General features: G+C 42.3%; 1 pseudogene; it reads left to right on the forward strand.

Moving 5' to 3' along the window:
• The first annotated feature begins 868 nt into the window (after window positions 1-868).
• LOC115110194 (keratin, type I cytoskeletal 13-like) lies at window positions 869-3,427 on the forward strand (annotated as a pseudogene).
• The last annotated feature ends 3,137 nt before the right edge of the window (window positions 3,428-6,564 follow it).

Genomic DNA, 6,564 nt, shown 5'->3' on the forward strand with positions numbered 1-6,564 from the left:
ATATGAAGGGAGAGAAATCAGGGTGGTGATGAAGTCCAGGTGTGCTTAATGATGGGGAGCAGGTGTCTGCAATGATGGTTGCCAGGTGTGCACAATTTGGGTTGCCAGGACCAGTGGTTAGTAGACCGGTGACGTTGAGCGCCGGAAAGAGGGAGCAGGAGTAGGTGTGACATGGAAGAAGAAGCAGTACGACTTGGCAGGGCCGTGTTTCGGAGGACGCGTGGTTCTCAACCTTTTCCTCCCGTACGGGAGTTGCAGCAATGGAACAAGACTGTAACTACCAATTGAATATCACAAAACAGTTTTTACATTAAAAAAAAATATATATATATATATATATAAGTGGTTTTGAAATCCTGTCTACTTTACACTCCTTTACAGTGTTACAATGTTAAAGAAGTCAACCAATTCTGTACTCTACTCTAGAATCTTCACAGAAACTTTGATTGTGTCATGTTCAGTACAATAGATATGATGTGGAAATAATCCATGATTGATTGTTAATGTAGGTGGAGTTCTCACATACAGTAACTGTGTCATCCTTGTCTCACTCTAGTATTAGTCTAAAGATCAAGTTAGGCCTCAAGGCTGTCAAGTCATCCTAACTACCAGTTCTACAGTTAGGGATTACTTTCAAATGTCATCTGTTTCTCAACAGTCAAAAATGATAATTCTATGACTTTGCATTGGTGACATTCAATGGAAAGAACTGCCTAAAATCAACAATTGCTTTTGTAGGCTCAACAGGTTTGAATCCTAACAACTTTGGCATGCCTGGCGTGCCCTTTTAAAGTATGTAATTACTGTATTCAGTTCAAGTGTCGTCTGTGTCCTCCTCTCCTCTAATAGTATTAAAGGAGCTTAGACCAACTGCTCTGCACTCACTTCTCTCCAGCCAGAGCAGTAAGACATCAGCAGACTCCATCAACATGTCCTTCTCCAGCAGCAGCTTCAGATCCTCCTCAAGCAGATCCATGAAGGGCTCATCTATGGGTTCCTCGCGTATGTCCATGTCTGGTGGTGGTGGCATGTCCATGTCTGGTGGAGGCAGCCGCATCAGTGGCATTAGGGCCGGCAGCGTGTATGGGGGTGCAGGTGGCTCTGGGGTGCGCATCTCCAGTGCTAGAGCCTCCAGGTCCTTCTCTGCTGTTGGTGGCAGTTTCGGTGGTGGTGCTGGCTTCGGTGGAGGCTCCAGCTTCAGTATGTCTGGTGGAGGAAGTGACAGCCATGTCATCGGCAACGAGAAGTTCTGCATGCAGAACCTGAACGACCGTCTGGCCACCTACCTGGCGAAAGTTCACACCTTGGAGAAGGCCAACGCTGAGCTGGAGCTGAAGATCCGCCAGTTCCTCGAGGCCAAGGCCTCCCCAGTGCTCGCGACTATGGTTCATCCCATGTCATCATCAGAGACCTCCAATCCAAGGTAAGCTTTTTGTATGCCAGTACTGTTACACTTTTATTTCATGCCACATATTGAAAAACTTGCACTATGTATTTTATTTAGAAACAAAAGTATCCATTTCATTTTCAGATGCAGGAAGCCATCCGTGTGAATGGTGCTGTCCATCTAAGCATTGACAATGCCAGGCTTGCCACTGAAGACTTCAGAATGAAGTGAGTTCACTCACCAAATTGGCAAATATTTTGTCCACTCACTCAGACAAATATTGTCTCAATACCAGAATACCAGTATTGACTCAATACCAGAAAAGTGACCGACTGATTCCGGTCTAGTGTACAAATAAAAATATTGATGCCATCTGTCATGTAAAAAAGCTCACACCGTGAAATAGCTCAGGTTCAATGATTACAGAGCAAGTTGAGACACACTGGTACACTGTAAATCATTGTATGTTTTATTATGTAGGTATGAGACCGAGCTGTCCATGCGTCAGTCAGTGGAAGCAGACATCGCTGGGCTGAGGAGTGTTCTGGAAGAGCTGAATATGTCCAAGAAGGACCTGAGCATGCAGATTGAGGGGCTGAGAGAGGAGTTGGTCTACCTCAAGAGAAACCACGAGGAGGTCGGGTTCTGATTCCCATACTAGCCTATCTATAGTGTCTGTCGGGTCTTAAAATAACAGATCCATCCAGGCATTACTGTACAACATTTTTGTGAGCAAGTAATACATCATAATCTACGTATTTAAATCCAGAAACATTTGAACAAATCTAGAACCACTTTCTGAACCATGATGATGACCTACAGACCTAAATCTGTTTCATTGTCCTTCTGCAGGAGCTGTTGTCCATGCGTGCCCAGATGAGCGGCCAGGTCCATGTGGAGGTTGACGCTGCACCACAGGAAGACCTCAGCAAAGTCATGGCTGAGATTCGTGAACACTACGAGGCTGTCGCTGCCAAGAACAACAGAGAACTGGAGGGCTGGTTCCACGCCAAGGTAATACTGTTTCTCGTTATAAAAATGATTGCATAATTTAGGTCCATGATGTCCAAAATGTCCCATCAATTGAATTGTTCATGTAAAAACATTATTTTGGATGGTGTTTTCCACAGACCGAGGCGCTGAACAAGGAGGTCGCAATCAGCACAGAAGTTATCCAAACGTCCAGATCTGAAATCTCAGAAGTCAAACGCACACTGCAGAGTCTTGAAATCGAACTGCAATCACAAATAAGCATGGTAAGACTGTTCAAGAATGTTTCAATGTCTGCCACCCATCAATAAATTTGCACAACTACTTCCTGATGTTATGTTTAACTCTTCATTTCTCTCCAATAGAAATCATCCATGGAAAATACCCTCGCAGAGACAAAGAACCGTTTCTCCATGCAGCTGTCGGGTTATCAGATGCAGGTGACTAGCTTGGAGGAACAGTTGGTAAATCTCAGGGCTGACTTGCAACGCCAGGGCCAGGAATACAAGATGTTGCTGGACATCAAGACCAGGCTGGAGATGGAAATCGCTGAGTACAGGAGACTGCTGGACGGAGAGGCCAGAAGGTGAGCCAAACAAGCCTATTCTATTAGTCCATCAAATGTTATTCTTAGGCTATCAAGGGTGTTTTGATTCTAAACTTTGAGCAAGTTCTAGGCTAGACGCACTTACTTTCTTAGAAGCAAAACAGTGGCCCCACCAGTTTGTACACTACCACCACTACCACCAAGGTAAGACCTTGCCATATTGTGTTATTGTGTACAGTCGATTATGTGCTCATTGGTGTTTTCTGTTTGGTCCACAGTGTCTCCTCCTCCTCTACCAGCACCAGGAAGGTCATCACAGTGGTAGAAGAGGTGGTGGATGGGAAAGTGGTCTCCTCCACCCAATCCTCAGCATCTTCCTATGGACGCCGCTGATGCAGTACATGAGTGTACTGAGGGAAATACAACAACTGATTATCTGACTCACTAAACATCCAGTGCATTTCTGGAAGGCAACAGCAATAAACAAAATAATACATCTGAAATCCTTTGTTTGTTCAATTACTTTGTCTTCATAACAGGCTAAAATTATACTATTGTTTTTTCACAAATGTCTGCTTTGGTGTCATGAATGATTTCATTTGTGCCTATTTAATTCAACTTCATGAAATAGTTTCAGTTGTGAGTGGTAAGGTGGAACTTGGTGTTAGCCTGATTACTAAGTACGGGTGTCACCTAGTGTTGGGTTTAGGGATGCAAGTAGATGTTAAACAAACCTACATATACAGTGGGGCAAAAAAGTATTTAGTCAGCCACCAATTGTGCAAGTTCTCTAAATACATTTTTGCCCCACTGTACATGTCCCAGCACGATGATCTAACCTATTTACATGAAACATATTTGCATGAAATATGTTATTTCCAGCACTCATTTATTGTGAAATGTAATATGATTCAATTCAGGTAAAAGTAAAAGTTTGACAACCATTCCTAATCTCCACTTTGTGTCAGGATTATCAGAAGAACAAGTTACTCCAGGGTGAAACCACCCAAGAGAACAGGAATATAGAAAATCAAGTATGAATGGGCAGGACCTAACCCCTATTGACGCACCGGTGTTTCAATCTAAGTAACATAATAAATAAAAAATCACCATCAAACCCCATCAGTTTAAGCTGCAGATATCTGTTGCTTGGGCTGCATGGGCTGCGTTTCAACCCACCGCATCCGCCCTTCCGTCACCCTTCCGCATCTGCAGTGGAAAGTGGCGGATCTACAGCGATGTGTGTCAGACCAGGAGACATCCCGAAAATTGGTCTTCTCACAAAAACGTCTGCAGCATCCAAACGGTATAGTATAGATATAATGGAATACTACAAGCAAGCCTGTTTCTCCCCCCAGTCAGACGCAGCCTGCCTGTCTCCCAGACTCTGACTAGCAGTAACAATCTATCCTCCTCTGTATTATGATCAGAAAATATATTTGTAGGCCTAAATTGTGTGTGTGGGGGGGCACTAATCATGTTTATGCAACCTAATAGTCACCCTTAAAATACTTCCAGAAACGATTTAATTTTTATTTCAAATTGAGAAAATCCAAAATAGAAATTGGCCACCCTAGCTATAGGAATGTGTCATTGCACTGGAGAAAGAAGGTTTATTCTTCTTTTTCTTCTTGATTTCAATATGGAATGAGTAATGGTATTTGTTTGTTCTCTTTCATGTTGATTAAAAGGCTAATTTTAAGGAGTTCATTTGTATAATTTTGTTATCATATTGTTTTGTAACAATAGTAGCAGTTAATTCAATTGGGGCAGGCGTGGGGCATGGAGGTGCATGAGATGTTCCCCGTGATAAAAGGGGGGCATGAGTGAAAAGGTTTGGGACCACTGGTCTAGCTGATTATGTAGGGAAGGCTATCAACTCTGCTATATATTTTGTATGGCAAGATGTTGCATTGGAATGTTAAGTCAGTTGATTCACGGGACTGAGAGAGGAAGGAGGTCCCTCTAGCAGGTCTTCTAGGCTCATACACGTGCAGTCAACGTGCTCTGATCATAACCCTCTGGTGTCTTAGCTTTGTCTTTGAGTTTAGTAGCCATTTTAGATAGGCCTACTACATAGTGGAAGGTATTGAGCTTTTGAAAGGGTTTGGTCTGATCTCATTGTTTTAAGTCTGGCATTTAAACACACTATCAGAGGATTTTCACCAAACTGGGACAAAATAATGTAGATCGTTTTTGTTATGATACTGTAAAACACAGTTATTTTCTGCTGGTGTTTGAAAAGATTGAAAACTATCAAACCAAAAATATTCACCACAGCAGGCTAAACCTCTCTTCCTCCTCCTCCCTGGGCAGCTGTGGGTCCTGGTCAGCACGGTGTGCCACCCTGCCCCTGTCCTCCCCCTCCTCCGGACCACACCCTCCCGCAGCTTTATTAACCTGGCTGCCTCCATCACTGCCCGCAGGATGGAGTACTCTGAGAGCCGCACACTAGGGTGAGACTTCATCACACACACAACTCAACTCTGCCCCTCTGTCTTGTCGGCCCCTGTTGACCAGAGGTGACTCTAAAGCCCCACTTTCCTATTCTCAACTTCAATACCCTTCAGTTAACATGTGGTTGGATTGAAATAGACCAGAGCGTATTGTATCTTTCCTATATCACAGGCCAATGTTTACTCCTGACTTGTTTTTTTCAAGTGTACCTGAGTAGTCCTATGAGCATCTTCTTGATGGATCCCCCTATCCTTCCCCATTCAGTTATGACACTAATGTAGAACGGGGAGATTCTCACAAAAACAATGGTGATCTACGTTTTGCTCTACGACCCCCACAAGTGTCCCGGGTCTCGACTAAAGGTAACCCATACAAATTAATGGAAGTATGGAGGTAGTTTTGTGCCAACAAACATAAAGTGTTAAATATGTGTAAAAAATATATATATATTTATTTCCTGAGCTTTCTTATATCTCCTAGGTATAGGTCAGACACTTCAAAACCTTATTTCATATAATACATTTTTTGACTATCTATTTTCCTATGGGCTATACTGTAGCAGGAAAGGCCAAATTCAAGATTTTATCAAAAAATATACATATATTATTTCTTGATAGATAAAAGGGTCATAAAATTACAAATCAAATAGCTAAATGATCCATGTTAACAATTCCATGTCAGCTTAGATCAATCAACTACTTATTTTACTTAAAGTTGAAGTCAGAAGGTTACATACATCTTAGGTTGGAGTCATTAAAACTCGCTTTTGAACCACTCCACAAATTTCTTGTAAACAAACTATAGTTTTGGCAAGTCGGGTAGGACATCTACTTTGTGCATGACACAAGTAATTTTTCCAACAATTGTTGACAGATTATTTCACTTATAATTCACTGTATCACAACTCCAGTAGGTCAGAAGTTTACATACACTAAGTTGACTGTGCCTTTACACAGCTTGGAAAATTCCCAAAAATTATGTCATGGCTTTAGAAGCTTCTGATAGGCTAATTGACATGATTTGAGTCAATTGGAGGTTTGCCTATGGATGTATTTAAAGGCCTACCTTCAAACTCAGTGCATCTTTGCTTGACATCATGGGAAAATCAAAGAAATCAGCCAAGACCTCAGAACAAAAATTGCAGACCTTGTTCATCCTTGGGAGCAATTTCCAAATGGCTGAA

Source organism: Oncorhynchus nerka, unplaced genomic scaffold (genome assembly GCF_034236695.1).
Source record: "Oncorhynchus nerka isolate Pitt River unplaced genomic scaffold, Oner_Uvic_2.0 unplaced_scaffold_6393, whole genome shotgun sequence".
Taxonomy (NCBI): Eukaryota; Metazoa; Chordata; class Actinopteri; order Salmoniformes; family Salmonidae; genus Oncorhynchus; species Oncorhynchus nerka.